The sequence below is a fragment of the Helianthus annuus genome, chromosome 13 (genome assembly GCF_002127325.2).
Source record: "Helianthus annuus cultivar XRQ/B chromosome 13, HanXRQr2.0-SUNRISE, whole genome shotgun sequence".
In the NCBI taxonomy this organism is placed as follows: Eukaryota; Viridiplantae; Streptophyta; class Magnoliopsida; order Asterales; family Asteraceae; genus Helianthus; species Helianthus annuus.
Window position 1 is genome coordinate 71,583,701 of NC_035445.2, and position 16,937 is coordinate 71,600,637.

General features: G+C 33.6%; 1 long non-coding RNA gene across 1 annotated transcript; it reads right to left on the bottom strand.

Annotated features, from left to right (window-relative positions):
• Positions 1 to 1,010: 1,010 nt before the first annotated feature.
• On the bottom strand, positions 1,011 to 1,624 carry LOC110902808. The gene is made up of 2 exons (XR_002571431.1): positions 1,350 to 1,624; positions 1,011 to 1,266 (listed from the first exon to the last, which is right to left on the bottom strand). It is a non-coding gene; the product is annotated as an uncharacterized LOC110902808 (long non-coding RNA).
• Positions 1,625 to 16,937: the final 15,313 nt, after the last annotated feature.

A 16,937-nucleotide genomic window follows, 5' to 3' on the forward strand; every position in this document is an offset into this window, starting at 1 on the left:
CCATAACATGCGTGTGGGGTTCACCGTGTTTTGATATATTTTTTCCTTACAGGCCCGTCGCAACACGTTTATTTTTCCATGTTCGACTTAGTTATTCTTTTCTACGTTTTACGTTTCGGACTAATTTCTTCACATTAACACAACGCAACGGGCGTGCGTGGTTCAACTATTTTACGTTTGGTTTTCGTCCGTTGTTATTTTTTCCTTTTTTATTTATTTTATTTTACGAACTTTTCCGATGTTGGGGTTGCTCATTGCTGGCAGTGTGTGACATTGGTGCTACTTGGCACGGTTTTACGAACGTTTTTAACATAATAAGTTTTTTACTATTAATTTGTTTCGAGTTCACCCTTATACTTCCTTTACTTAAAAAACTATCTTTTTACATGTATATTTTATTTACGTGTCGGTATAAATATGATTTCATATAGAAATTTTTGGGTATATACGTTTTCGTCCCCCCGTTTTCATTGTCAAGCTTCGCCACTGATTTTACTAGGATTGATTGTGAATTTGTGATAATGTGTTTTAAATAATCAACAAAATTAAATAGGTTGTTAAAAATGTTTTCTTTTCGTTCTAGAGGATGTGCATATATAGTTTGTTGGTTTCAATTTTGAGGAGTTAATTACTGTTTTCGTCTATGGTTTGTCAAAAATCACTATTTCAGCCCATTAGTTTAAAAATTGTGATTTCAGTCCCTGTGGTTTCACTTTCGTAACCATTTCAATCCCTGTGGTTTCACTTTCGTAACCATTTCAATCCATTTATTCTGTTAAGTACAGGGACTGAAATGGTTACGAAATGGACTGAAATATTTACGAAAGTGAAACCACAGGGAGTGAAATCGTAATTTTTAAACTAATGGACTGAAATAGTGATTTTTGACAAACCAAAACCACAGGGACAAAAACAGTAATTAACTCTAATTTTGAGTGATTATTACTGATTGCATTCGGTGGCTTCGGTCCATATAAAACCCCAATTTTTTGGGTGTGACAGGTTATGCATGGATACATTATAGCTATATTTTTTTGGTATGGTATTGAGAATGTATGAAACATCTTAGCATACAAAATTCATATTCGGTCATGGCAAAACCTAAAAAGTCAGAGACCGAATCACCCTATATCGGTCCAGTCTTTAGTTTTGACTTTTGATTTTTTTTTTTTTAGAAAAAAAAACCGGGTTCAGTCCATTTGATGCACATCCTGGAAAAATAATCTTGATCCACTGTTCGGAAGTGACTAACAGATCCATTTTAAGCTGCATTTATAAAATTTAATATCAGAAAGCATTATTTCACCATAAACAGCCTAGCATAGCATGACAACTTCAATATATTTCACCATAAACAGCCTAGCATGACATGCAGAAAGAAAAGAATGCAGCCAAAGAGGACATGTCAATGCATGCATGTCGACTGTCCACTATGTTCCAATGGACAGACGATTGCCATAGACATGTCATCCTTGGCTCCATACCATCATTTCTACAACCACCATGTTAGGCCATGGGTGAATCTTCAAACCCTTAAAAATAATAATAAGAAGAAGATGATGGTGATGATGAGAGAGTGTGAGTAAATGGTAGGGAAAGGGAGGTGTGATATTGTGTGTGAAGGGTGAATGGAGGCATTTATATAGACTTCCGTGTAGTAAACAATAATTAAGTAAACCCAAAAATATAATTTTAAATACTGTTTATTTTGTTCGCTTTTAAATATGGTTTATATACCCAAAATGAAATGAAATGTTATTTATTTCTAGCTTTATATAGCAAAACTCCTTTTAATTATCATATATTGTGCAAAAAGTTGAAAATTTTATGACATAACACCTGTTTTTGACAAGCCATAACCAGGTAAAAAATGAGAGAGCGATTAATCCAGCTATAATAAAAATATATAAAAAAAAAAACTGTTTACAAATGGTAAAAAATATGGGTGTTGCTAAATGTACCCTTTTTCTACTTAATGCACCACCTTCTTCAACTTTTACATTAATATAATTCAAACCCTTTTGATTTTCTTTCATTTTTTTTATCTTTAATTATTATTATTACTAGTATTTGTTTTTAAAACGTTATTTTATTTAAAAAGAAACTTTTTTTATTATTTGAAAAATAATCGTTTTCTTACGTTTTAAACTAAAGCGACTCATTTTAATTTTGAAATGGATTTTTTTGTTCATAGCGGCTTGAAGTGGGTATGCGAATTCGGTTTGTATAAACAATGATACACAAAAAATTAAATGAAGCTTTAAAGCCAGCCAACTTAACTAACGTTTTATTTTCTTTTTACGTCTTATTACTTTTATTTATTAAAAAACATTTTAATATAATAATAATACTAATAAAAATAGAAATAGAAAGATGAGAAAACTAAAATACGAAATAAATAAAAAAATATAAAAGCAACTCTTTTTTTTCAAAAAAAGAGTTCTGAAACTTTTTATTGTATAAAAAATATCTTTTTTATTAATTTTAATGACGTTTTATAGAAATATAATAAAATATTTGTAAGAGAAAGTGTCTTCAAATTATAGAAACACAATAGTTTTCAAAAATTAATATTTGAATTGATTAGAGGGGTGAAATTTAACAACTTTTAAGTTATATTTTTAAAAAGAGGGGGTATGACTAGTAAAAAAGGGGGTGCATTTAGCCAACCCCAAAAAATATTAGCTTACTTATGTGTTGTAACAAAGCACCGCATTTTAGGTAATATATTACAAAATTGGGATAAAAGAGTTTTTTGGTGTATTCTTTAATATACGAAATGGGTAATATAGTTTTTGAGCAAACCAAAAATTATGTTGTTTTTTACCGCATTAACCTTTTTTAAGGTATACCTTTTTATTTATGCTGGTAAAAACTTATTATGAAATTATTATAAATAAATTTATCAATAGAGATAACACATGATAAAGTTTACAAAACTTATTTATAATTTCTTACAGTCTTAACATTAAAATTAAAAAGGAATAAAATAATTCAAAAATAGGGTTAAGCTAAGCTTGCCAGTTGCCATAGATGGCCTGAATGGAAAAAAAGATAGGTTGATATCCAGGTCCAACACTTTTGTTCCACGTAATATTTTTTCAAATAAATAATTTTTTAATCAAATAGAACTTTTAATTTATTGATCTCCTTGTATTTCTTTGAAAAAAAGTAAACTTAAATATTCGAACCATACCATACATCTGCAACACTTATTTTTCGGGTATGTTTGGTATGGAGTTTTTAGGAACTTTTAGGAGCTTCTAGGAACTTTTAGAAAAAGCTTCTGCTCAATAAAAAGTCTTGTTTGGTTGAAGGAGCTTTAAGCTTTTAGGTTAGGAGCTTGAAGCTTTTGGTTGAATGCTACTACGTATGTTTGGCATGAAGCTTTTAGGAGCTTCTAGCTTTAAGCTTTTAAGAAAAAGCTCCTACTTAATAAAAAATCTTGTTTGGTTGAAGGAGCTTTAAGCTTTTAGGTTAGGAACTTGAAGCTTTTGGTTGAACGCTACTACTAGTAGCGTTTAGAAGGAGCTACAAGCTTTTAGGGAAAAATGACTATTTTAACCTCTCAAAATAAGAAACTTTTTAATGCACCAACTTTCTAAATTTTTAGTTATGTCCATTTTGGTAATTTTATGCATTTTATTAAAAGCTCCAGCTACTCTACCAAACACCAAATATATCTAAAAAGCTACAGCTACTAGCTACCAGCTACAGCTACCAGCTTTCAGCCACCAGCTACCAGCTTCCAGCTTTCAGCTACCAGCCACCAGCTACTTTTGCCAAACATACTCACTAGTAGCGTTTAGAAGGAGCTACAAGCTTTTAGAGAAAAAATGACTATTTTAACCTCTAAAAATAAGGAACTTTTTAATGCACCAACTTTCTAAATTTTTTTATGTCTATTTTGATCATTTTATTAAAAGTTTCAGCTACTCTATCAAACACCAAATATATCTAAAAAAACTACAGCTACTACCTACCACCTACAGCTACCAGCTTCCAATTTTCAGCTACCAGCTTCCAATTTTCAGCTACCAGCCACCAGCTACTTTTGCCAAATATACCCTTCATCTACAATTATAAGTTTTTTTTTTAATGGTATTATTTTATTCAAGTCTCACATCACCAGTTGATTTAAGATATCATTCCGTTCATAACAAATGCATTATCTCAAATATCACTCGGTCAAAAGAAAAAAACAAACAAACAAACAAATTGTTACGTTGGATATTACACATAATTTTTTTAACAACATAAATAACGCCAAACAATATTACGCATGATGAATTCTGCATTATTACTTCTAATAGTATTAACAAGAATAAATTTGTATTGTAGTTAATTAAATTTAAAAATATAAAATATTTAAGTACATAAAAGGGTAGGACTTGGTAGCTTATAAACAAACTAGGAAAAAATAGCCTCTATCGTTGTGTCTCCCCACGCTACATGTGTATTCAGGGGCGGATATAGCTTGTAAATAGGGGTAACCCCTGCTAGCCCTTGACGCTCCAACGATAGTGTAAATTTTGAAAAAAAAAATTGAAGTTTTTTAGATTTCGTTACTTTTTTTTTTTTGGGAAATATTGCCCTTATAAGTATTTTTTTAGATCCGCCACTATGCGTACCTATGCTCAGGGGCGGACCCACATTGGTGCCACCGGGGTCCCCGGACCCCAATCTTTTTAAAAATAATAGTAGATTCAGTATATTAAATTGTATATGGACCCCATAAATACAATTAGGTGGACACCATAGAAATAAAACGAAAGTTGGTGTAGTGGTAAATCTCCCTCTTTTCTACCAAGAGGTCATGGGTTCAATCCTTGATAAGCCCATTTTTCTTATTTTTTTAAAAAATCTAGTTCAAACCTCACTTTAACTCGATCCGAACGAGGACCGACCCGAAAATGGACCCCATTGAAATAAAATCCTGGGTCCGCCACTGCCTATGCTTTGTTTATCTTGTGTTTACTGGGGTAGTGGGGGATGACTCCACTTACATGTTTAGATGTTAGTTTATATTTAGCCCAGGTTTATATAAGAGAAAAATGCCCAGATAGTCCCTGTGGTTTCACCTTATTTCAGTTATAGTCCTTATCTTTCTAAAACGACTTGAATAGTCCCTGTGGTTTTCCGTTTTGTTCTCGGATAGTCCCTGGGTCTAACTTCAGTTACTTTTCTCAGTTAAGTGGGTGTTGAAATGACCAAAATACCCTTTCCTTAAAAGGCCAAACCATAGGGACTATCCGGGCATCTTCTTCATTTTTATTTATAAAACCCCACCATCACACCCTCCTCCACCCTCCACCGTGCCGCCGCCGGTCTCCGCCGCGCAGAACCACCGTCTTCTTCAACCAATTCATCTTATTCCAAACAAAACACTCCCCAAATCACTAACCCACAACCCAGCTCTAACACTTTCCAAAATGCACATGTTACCAAACCAGATTGATCATCGAAACTAAAATACATGGATTTACATGACTACATAGGCTAGGAAAGTCAAACATATGTGCAGAAGCAATCAAGATTCATAAAATCCACTGCCTTTAAACTCCCAACCAAACTACTGAACTAATTCAATGTATGTTATGAACACCAATGGCAACACAGGTCCCGAACTAACCACAACAGCAGATACGGGTCAAGTACAACAGTGATCAAATTCAACCAATGAGCAACTCGATTGTTTGACCGTCGGACTTGTGACCGAGCGCACGAGTGAGCTTTGTGCTTCCATTTTCTTTGAGAGAACGTCACCACCGCCGCGACCCGCCGCCACTCACCAACCTCCGCCATCTCTCTCCCTCTCCTCGGTCTCTCTCTCTCTCTCTCTTCCTCTCTGTCTCTCTGGTTCCGCAGCCATCGCTCACCACAGAAGCTCCATAACCATCAAAACTTCAAAGCCCTAAATCACATAGAAAAACAGCCGACATCTCACTTTGTCTCTTCTCTTCACACTTCCTGCGATTACAGTTTCAAGGAACCCTAAACTTCATCTTTCTTATCTAATGAAACCCCAAATTTAATTTCTGAAATCAAACATTCAGTCTATAATCATCGCTAACAACTGTAACCCCTGCAACAATCACCACACACCACCGAGCACTGTTCTGATTGGAGCTTCTCCGGCGACAAATCAACAACCACCGCCGGTTCATAATTGAACTCTGAGGTGTTTTCTATTTAAGCTGAATCGAAGGTTATTCGTGACTGAGTTCAGCAAACAACTTTCTTTTCTTCGATGAACAGTAACAGCAGCCGACATCACCTGTTATTATCCATCTTCTACCCTGTTCGACGAAACATGAAGCCGACGAAACAAGATATTCAGGATTTTCGTCAATCAGCATGTAATGTGAGACCCATCACCGGAGTCCAGTCGGACTCCCTTGTGCTCGTCGATAGGGAAAACAAGAGGCAGGGGGTGTTTGGTAGTGGATTTAAAGAGAAGCAGGGTGTGGGTATTAGGGTTTCTTAATGTTGAAGATGAAGGGTGGATGGGTTTTATAAAGAGAAGGTGCCCGGATAGTCCCTATGGTTTGGCCTTTTAAGGAAAGGGTATTTTGGTCATTTCAACACCCACTTAACTGAGAAAAGTAACTGAAGTTAGACTCAGGGACTATCCGAGAACAAAACGGAAAACCACAAGGACTATTCAAGTCGTTTTAGAAGGATAGGGACTATAGCTGAAATAAGGTGAAACCACAGGGACTATCCGAGCAATTTTTCTCTTTATATAAATAAAATGTTAGTTTTAGCTAAAGACCCTTACACAATTTGAGTTATTTACCTTGAACCTTTAGGAAATGGAGGTTAACTCTATATCTCCATTAACTTTTTACATATTTGTATCCTAAACAAATTTTACTCTAAGCTTGAAAAAAATAAACAAAAACATCACCTGAATCTATCTTATAATTTCTAGTAATTTATCTTATAATTTCTTACGTTCTTATCAATAATTAAAAAAAGACTAAATTAATTAAAAAATAGGGTAAAAAAAAGCTTGCCAGTTGCCATTGATGGCCTGAAAGGAAAAACAAACAAAAAAAAAAAAAAAAAAAAAATAGGTTGATATCCAGGTCCAACACTTTTCTTCCACCTAATACTTCTCAAATAAATAATTTTTAACCAAATCGAACACCATACGGCCCTTTTAAATTTATTGATCTCTTTTTATTTTCTTCTTTAAATAAAAATTACTTAAATATTAGGCTTTATGAAGATAAACCATCAATTTATAAATTATTGTAGATAATATATATGTAAATCAGAATATAAAAGTACATTTTTATATAACGATAGTAAACATTAACAACGAACCATCCATCAGCGACACTTATTTTTCATATACGATGCGTAAGTTTTCATTTAATCATGAAGTAATATTTTATGCAAGTGCCCATTAATACAAGATTACAAGAGATCATTTATCACCCGGTTAAAAAAAAAAAGTCTTAGCATCGTAGCTTATAAAAAAGACTAGAAAAAAAAAAAGAAAGAAAAAAAAAACCGTATACATGATGTGATGATGTGTCTCCCCACGTCTTTATTGTTGGTATATGAATATATGTTAGATTATCTAAAACTAGAGAAGAATGAAGTAGTGGGGATGAGTGGATGACCCCACTTACATTTCAAATCTACATAAAATTCAGAGACGTATCTATGTTGTGTTGTTCAGTGAATCAGTAAGAATGATCTACTTACATTCTCACATCTCACTCATACTTGGTCCACATTTATATAAATAAATTGTTATATTTGTATAATAACCCCTTACACAATTTGAATCATTTCCATTAAACCTTTAGGAAATGAAGGTTAATTCTATACCTTCAAAACTATTTACAAATTCTATCCTAAATTTACTCAGCATTTAATCAATAAATAGACTCAGCATTTAATCAACAAATAGAAATATCATGTGAATCTATCTTTTTTTTAACGATCAAGAAAGCCTGATCACCCGGGTAAACTTAATGGCAAAAGATCACTCACGTGGCCATGTCCGCGAACACACATGGCGTTGGTGACCCGACAGGCCACCGCTCCAGAGAAAACCTACTGCCTAAAGGGTCACTGTGGTAAAACCGGTGACTCACCTGTTCTATCTTAAAAATTGAATTTGGGACTTATTTTCTGAGTATTTTGTAGAATTTACCTTAATTTATATACCTAGTCGTGAAAATATAAAATTACAAACATATATAATCTCACTCGTTTTCCCTTCAATTTCTACAAGTCAATATAAATATTAAATAGCCACTAACTAATTATTCAAATGATTTTTATTAATAACTCAAAGCTAAATATATTTGGTAAAACCTCAATATTAATGTCCTTCCATTCTTTCTTCTTTATAGCTATAGTTGTACAGCAATGCTACGGCCGTGTCGATCTTTAATTTTTTAGTAACGTTATGATTGATGATTATCTAAACTCAAGTACTATTGATGTCATTTTGTCCCACCAAAAGGTTATAGGAGAAAGAGTTTAGTGTTACTCGACGCCAGTGAGTACCTTATTTTTGTGTATCGTCCACAACTTAAGCCGCCGTAAAAGTAGTTTGCACCACCACAATTGCCGTCAATGGCAACAACCAGTCGAGTACCAACTCGATCTTCTTCTTTCTCTTCCTATTCTCTTGAAGTCAACATTGGAATCGAAAGAAGACAATAAAGATAAAATATTGGTGTCTTCTGATGGATGATTTTATCCTAAGTGGTCGTATGTTAGTGTTTTTGTAGTTTGTTGTATATTCAATAGGGGTAGGCTAAATGTACCCTTTCTTATTACTTTTTATACCCTCTTTTCATTAAATTAACTTAAAACTTTTAATATTTACCTCCTATACAAATCATCATATTAAAAAATATTCTTTTTGTTATAAAACAAATTCAAAAGCGTAAAAAAAAGATTACATACATTTTTTTAATTATTTATTTTTTAATTTTTATTTAAATCATATTTTTTTTAAAAGGTTTCATATATTGTTTCTAAAGACATCTTCTCAAATAGTATTTTGATTATGTTTTCTTATTGAAATCTTTACAAATAAATAATAACATTTTTCTTATAAAAATAATAAAAAAAGTTTTGAACTTTCTTTTTGAAAAAAGTCTATATTATGTTTTTTTCTCGTCTAGTTTGTATTTTAAAGGTCTTACTTTTATAATTTTTAATACTTTAGATGTGTTTATAAATAATTAAAAATTTTTATTTATCAAAAAAGTAAAAAAATTTTCTTTTAAAATAGTGTTTAAAGCCTTAGCACATATTAATCATTCAATTTAAAAAATATGGTTTAATAAACATAAAAAACAAACAATTAAAAAAAACGTCTATAATATATTTTTACACTTTTGAATTTATTTTGTAATAAAAAAGAATACTTTTAAAAAAATATGACTTATTTAGGGGCTAAATATGACAAGTTTAAATGTGATTTTATGGAAAGGGGGTATAAAAAGTAACAAGAGGGGGTACATTTAGTATACTTTTAAAAAAATATGACTTGTTTAGGGGCTAAATATGACAAGTTTAAATGTGATTTTATGGAAAAAGGGTATAAAAAGTAACAATATGGGGTACATTTAGTAGCTCCCATTCAATATTGTTAGATTTTTTTTTGCGTGTGTACACTGGTTGTATGTACATTCTGTTGTGGTGTTTAGACGCTTAAATTTCTGTCTAACATGTATATGAAACAAGGTGACTTTGTTTCACACATTTATTTATTCATTATATTTTTTAACAAATTAAGACTATAAACTGTAAATTACTTGAAATTATAATATATATATATATATATATATGAATAATAATTTAAAAACTTTTGTTAAAACAACAGACGCCACATACTTGTTTTTTATATGAAAATTATAACCTAACAAAATATAATCAATAGATATTGAAATTGATTATCGTATTTTTTTTAAAGTAAACAATGATAGTTATTGAGTCAATTGTTGTTAAAATGTTCCAAAATTTATAATTCTATTGAAATCGATTATCGTATATTTAAAGTAAACAAGGATAATTGAGGAGTCAATTGTTGTTAAAATGTTCCAAAATTTATAGTTTTGATTATAATGTGTCACAACTCATAACCGTATATGTTTAAAAAAATTTTAAAAAATCAGTTTCCTATCTCTTAAAAAATAATTATGTAAGATAGCATTAATCGGAAAAAAAAAATTAAACGTATTATTAGGAAAAAAAATTAAAAATATAAATTGTTATTTTTTTCTATAAAATATTTGAAATATATGAACAATAAAAAAAATTATAGAAAAATATTATAAAGAAAGGTAATAATTGTCAAATAATAAAAGTAAAAGATGCAACTAATAAAGAAGATTAATAGTGCAAATGTTTTAATAAATCATAAAAATTAAATAGGTTGTCCAAATGTTTTCTTTTCGTACCGAGGATGCGCACGCGTCCGTGTGTGTATAAAATATAGATCGTTTTTTTCATTTTTTGGGTAATTTCGGGTTTGGTTCGGTCCTGATAATAAAGAAAATCATTAGAAATTTTGTGTGTATTGTGATAGACTGATAGGTTATGTACTATGGATACATTTAAACGTATGAATTTAACATCTTAGCATACAAAATTCATATTCGGTCATGTTCCAACCTAAAAGGTCCGACACCAACCTACCATGGACGGTGATGAGGGTGTGCGGGGAGGACCATCGCATAGGGCTTGTGATTTCGAGAGGCACGTATTTTTTATAAAAAAAAAGTCCGATATAAATGTTAACTTTTTTTTAAATAGTATACCTATACCAACTCCAAGATATGCCCATGTACAAAACATTTTTTATGGTTTGGAAGTTAACCCATTGGCATTAGCTTTAGTGAGCCCAATACTCATTTGATTTTGAAATGAAATAATAATAAGAGTTAATTGCCATTTTAGTCCCTGTGGTTTGGACCATTTTGTCAGTTTAGTCCAAAGGTTTCATTTTTAACATCTGGATCCAAAATGGTTTCATCGTTGCCATTTTGGTCCAACTGACTTAACTCCATCCATATCTGTTAAGTCTGCCAAGGGCATTTTTGTCATTTCATTTAAAAGAAAAAGCAATAAAGAAAAAAGGTTTAATAAAAAGAAAAATGAAATGACAAAAATGCCCTTGGCAGACTTAGCAGATATGGATGGAGTTAAGTCAGTTGGACTAAAATGGCAACACTGAAACCTTTGGACTAAACTGGCAAAATGACCCAAACCACAAGTACTAAAATGGCAATTAACTCTAATAATAATAATAATAATAATAATAATAATAATAATAATAATAATAATAATAATAATAATAATAATAATAATAATAAAACATTACGGAGGTATACATTTTTTTCGAGCTTAAACATGAGATATGAATTCTCACAGACGCCCCTGCAACCTACACTTTTTTGATTTTTCAGAAATTTCAAGTTCGCGTCCGGTCCATTTACAACCCGATGCACTTCCTTGAGCAACACGCTTTGACCCATTGTTGGGAAGTCATAATTATTTGATCGATTTGAATCTGCATTTGTAAAACTTAATATCAGAAAGCATTAATTCAAAAAAAAGAAAGCATTAATTCAAAAGCAGAAATTGCTTTAAATGTTTGAATATGAAGAACATTGCAAGGCAAATTCAATATCACCGACAACAGCCTTGCATGACATACAGAAAGTAGAATGCAGCCAAAGATGAATTGCCTTTGTATTGACCTACGGTCTAATAGACCGACAGTTGTTTTTCAGGCAATTCATTCTTGGCTGCACAGCAACATTTCTGCAACCATCATGTTAGGCCATGGGTGAACCCCCAAATCCTTGCAAGAAGAAGATGATCAATGGAGTGTGAGTAAATGGGTGGTAAAGAGAGGTGTGATAAAGTGATAATGAGTGTGAAATGTGAATGTGGTGTTTATATAGACAAGTAATTGGTAAATAATAATTAAGTAAAGCCAAATATATATTTTAAATACTATTTATTTTGTTCACAACTAAATAAGGTTTATTGTACTCGGGTATAAAGAGATTTTATGTATTTCTACTTTTATTTAATAAAAGTCCTTTTTATCATATAATATAACAAATTTGTATTACGTTATCATTTAATGCAATTGCTATAACTTGAAAATTTCTTAACATGCCATAAACTAAGTCGTCAAAGAATGAGATGAAACGTTTTATCCAGTTATAACAAAATAAAAATAAAACTGTTCAGAAATGTTAAAAGAATAGCTCATTACGATTTACGTGTTATAAAATGAAAACTCACGATTTATATAAGTTTGGTAATATATTACAAACAAATTTAAGAACTTCAATATACCAAAATTAAGATTAGAAACATTTTTCTTTTTTTTTTTAGGACAAAATAAAAACTATGACACCTTTCGACGGTATTAATTACCGTGTTTTTATAGATAGAATTTTTTTTTTCTATAGAAAATTATTAACCATATATTAATTATCGACTTTGGTTTGTAAGTAGAAGTTACTATTCAATTTTGTTAGAATTTTCACCGCTACATTTTACTTCTTTTATAACTTTGTCAAAAACCTTTTTTTTTTCATTTTTTACCGTAACATTTTTTCCACTTTCAGCTTTGGTCCATTATACTTCTCATCTTTTACAAATTTGTTGTTTTACGTTTCGGTCTAAACTTTGCGAGTTAATACGCTGCAACGTGTGTGTGGTTCACTGATGTTATGTTATTTTATTTTTTTGTGATCTAACGGTTTTGTTACAATGTGTGGGTCCTAAGTTGACTTAGTTATTATTTTTTATGTTCTACGCCTCGATCTAATTTTTGTGAATTAACACGCTGCAATGTGCGTGACTCAACGTTTTTACTTCTACATTTTTGTTCGGTTTAGTTGTTCCGTCGCAAAGCACAGGTCCTAAATACTAGTATATATCATAATTTTTTTAATATATAGCACAACTGATCACTACCAAACATATTTGTCAAGTTAAATCAAAATAGAAGGTAGACGAGCAATAAGGTGCGCCGCCACCCCTATTTGAATTTTATTAGTAAGGTAATAAAATGGAAATAAGTTATTATAGAGTAGGGGAAAATAAAAGCTTGCCAGTTGCCATACATGGGCTGAAAGGAAAAATAAAAAGATAGGTTGTTTTCTGGTCCAACACTCTTCATCCACCTAACACTTCTAAGAAAAATAAATTTTAACCAAATCGAAGAACATGAGTTATTTATCTCTTTTTACTTTATGAAGATAAATCATCAATTTACAAATTCTTCTAGATAATATGATAAATCAGAAATAAAAGTATGAATACAAGTGAAATTTCATATAAACCTAATCGAACATTGACGATGAACCATTCATCTACAATGCCCATAAATCAGTTGTTAAAACATATGTTTTTTTTCCAAATATTACACAGTAATACAAGTTGAATTGTGCATTATAACTCTGAAGAAACACGGAACTAATTTATGAGTGGATTAGTTTGTTTTATGTTTCTATCATAAAGGTTAATCTTCTTATTACTTTCTGAGCTCCTTGATGATTCGTTAATCCTGCAAAACAGAACACCGTTAGCTCGTTAAGAGGGGAATATGGGGGTTTCTCTCTTAACCAGGCTCCGGCGTGAGAATAAGTTTCTGCCTTGAGGAGATTTAAGTGTTTAAAGAGTGAGAGTAGAGGGAATGGAATGGTTTAACCTGTGAATGAAGGGTCCTATTTATAGCCGGAGAGGTATAAGAGGATGTGGGCTGATGGGCCTTGGGCCGGAAGGCGACAACATAGCGGATATGCTCCTTGTCTCGTTGGTGTCGACCGGTAATGGCTTCTAGAAGTTCCCCGGTGCTAGCGCACCGTGATTGAAGCCACGTGTCACTGTTGTCGGCCTTGTTGTCTCTCTGCCATCAGCAGGTGAGTGGAGATCGTGGGGCAGGTGTCTCTGCCCTGTGATTGGTGCCACGTAAACGTCCTTTAGTACTTTCTGTCTCCTGCACGTCAGACGATCGTGGAGCACGATTGAGCAGAGCCTGAAGGACGCGGATTGACCCTTTTCCTCTGCCACTTGTACCTTGAGAGCCTTCTGAAGTAGCCCTGCGCCATATCTATGCGCGGCCCTTGCTGAACACGGAAACTAGCTCGCGCATGATACAGGTGATTGGAGGCTCTTATTCAGAATGCTAAGTATCGAAATCAATGCACTTTCATGTTTAAACCTTGCGCGAGGTAGATTGAACATCTTATTGATTAAAGAGTATGGTCCTGCGCGCGGCCTGGAAGAAGGTCTGCGCGGCTTTTTAGGACCATACCCCTTCAAGTCCCCCCAGTCCAGTGCTGCACCATGCGAAACGTAAGTGGTTGGAGCTCTGGACTTAGAAAAAAGAAGTGTTAATGCTTGGAAATGCTTGCTTGATCCTGGTTGACGGCGCGTGTGTAATTGCTTGTCAGTTACTACGGCGCGGCTACCAGGTTTGGCTCTTGGTGGTTCACTGCCTGTAACGTTAAAACACGCGGGGTTATTGATTAAGTTGCTTGTGCGCGGCCTTAGTAGCTTCTGTATGAAGTTTGTAGTCACTTCGGGCGGGAAAATTCTCGAAATTTGAATTCTGACGAGTTGGTGCAAATGTCGCTGATGGCGACGTTTGAGTTGACTGCTGACACGGCTGTCATCAAGTTTTCCCTAACGGTTCGGCTTTCCGTCAGGCGAGTGAGGCCCACGCGCGCGTGGTAACCGTCACTTCGATAATCCCGCCTTACGTGGCGTTCTGTGATTGGGCACGCGCGCGGTGATCTCGGCACGTTTACTGTTGGGATTGAACCCTTCCAAAGGAACAGATAATAAAAGCCAAAACTGGATCAGAGCAGTGGATCCAGAATAAGCAAATGTTATGCATACAAGTCTCTCCCCTTGAAAGTGGTTTCAACATCTGCTGACCTCCTATCCACTGATCATACAAACTGCTGACCTATAACTGCTGATCAAGTCAAAGACTCATGAAGAACTAAAGCTCTGCTGCCCAATCTACTGCCTTGGTTCAAGCACTGCTGATCATGACAAGTACTGCTGGGTTCACAGCAGTGGAAGGATGCAACAGTTGTTTTGTTTACTTTATGTAATGAAATGTAATATCAGTAGTTAGCATAGCAGTGTTTGTATAGGTCAGAGGTTAGAGTTTGTTAGGAGGTTAGATGTCACTTTCATGGTGACGTCAGCTTAGATGCTCAGTGGTTTGTTGCGTGCCTATAAATAGAACAGTGCTTTGTACTGTTCTATTAGATCTTCACCATCTTCTTCCTGCACGAACAAATTACTGAGCTCGGGCTAAGGGGGAGTTTGTAAGCATACATGCAAGTGTAATCAAAGTTTGAAATAAATTTAAGCATTTGATTCTCTGTTGAAAATGTATGTTTGAAAGCATTTCTCCTGTTTGATTGTGAAAAGTTTGCTTCCATTTAATTTCCGCTGCACTTCTCTTTCATTGTTCATCTTATTTCAAACACAAATCACAATCAATCCAAACTCAGATCCTAACAATTGGTATCACAGCTTGGACACTCAAATTTGATTCAACAATCATTTTGACATAAATAGTTCAGCTCGCAATCGTTGATACTGATAGTTTGTTCGTTTCATTGAAAACATAGCAAGGTTTAATCATCATTAAAGTTGATTAATCAGTGCCTGTAAAACAACCAGGATGACGTCACAATCACAAGATGATAAAAATAATATTGGCTCTCTTTTCAAACCACCCATGCTTAAACGTAATGAATACAACATCTGGGAGAGAAGGATGGGTCACATCCTTGCTCAACAGAACACTGGATGTTGGAGGTCTGTTGTTTTTGGTCCTCATGTTCCTATGGTGCCAAGTGCTGAGGATGCAAAGAAGTTCGTTCCTAAACCAACTGAAAACTATACTGAAACTGATTTTCAAAAGTTCGAACTCGATGCCAAAGCATTTAGCATCATAGCATCTGCATTACCAAATGAAATTTATGTTGGGTTGTTACATTGTAACATTGCCAAAGAATTATGGGATGCATTGAAGGAACAATTTGGGGGGACGAAAGAGGTTATTGAAAACAACAGGGAAATTCTGAATCAGCAGTATGAAACATTTTGTCACATCAAGGGTGAATCATTAACCCAACAATTTGAACATTTCAGCTGTCTCATTAGTGAACTAAGGCTTGTTAAAGTTACATTTCCAAATGCAACTCAAAATAGCAGGTTCCTTAGATCACTACCTGAAAAATAGGACACAATTGCTTTTGTCACCAGGAATTCAGCTGAGTTCAAAGATCTGACCCTGACCCAACTCCATGGTAGACTCCTGACCTATGAAAGGGAGTTAAACCCGAAAAGGAAGTTGCAAGAGTCTGGTAAAGTTGCTGATGACTATTCATTTGGCAGCACAGCTCTTTTTGGTCAGGAAGAATCTGGTAGCAGTAGTAAGGATCAGAGTTATGATCATTTTATTGACATAACTGCTGGTGGAAATTTTAACAACTCTGATTCTCACTCTGCAAGTTATGCTTTCACTGCAAATTGTGAAAACCAGATGTCAGATAACTTATGCTTTGAACTCAATGATTTGCAACATTTTGATCCCACAGACTTAGAAGAGATGGACATTTTGCATCAATTGGCTTTGCTTAGTGTTAGAACAAGCAAATTCTACAAAAGAACAGGGAGAAAATTCCCAGGGCTTCATGGGAATTTAAAAGTGGGGTTGGATAAGTCAAAAATCAAGTGTTATAAGTGTAATAGGCTAGGTCATTTTGCTAGGGAATGCAGGAGTCAAGCCACTGGTCCAATAATTACTCATCCCAGCTCAAACCCTAGACCACAACAACAAAGCACTGTGCACTATACCCAATATACCCCTGCAGCACATGTTAACACTGCTCACTATGCTGCAA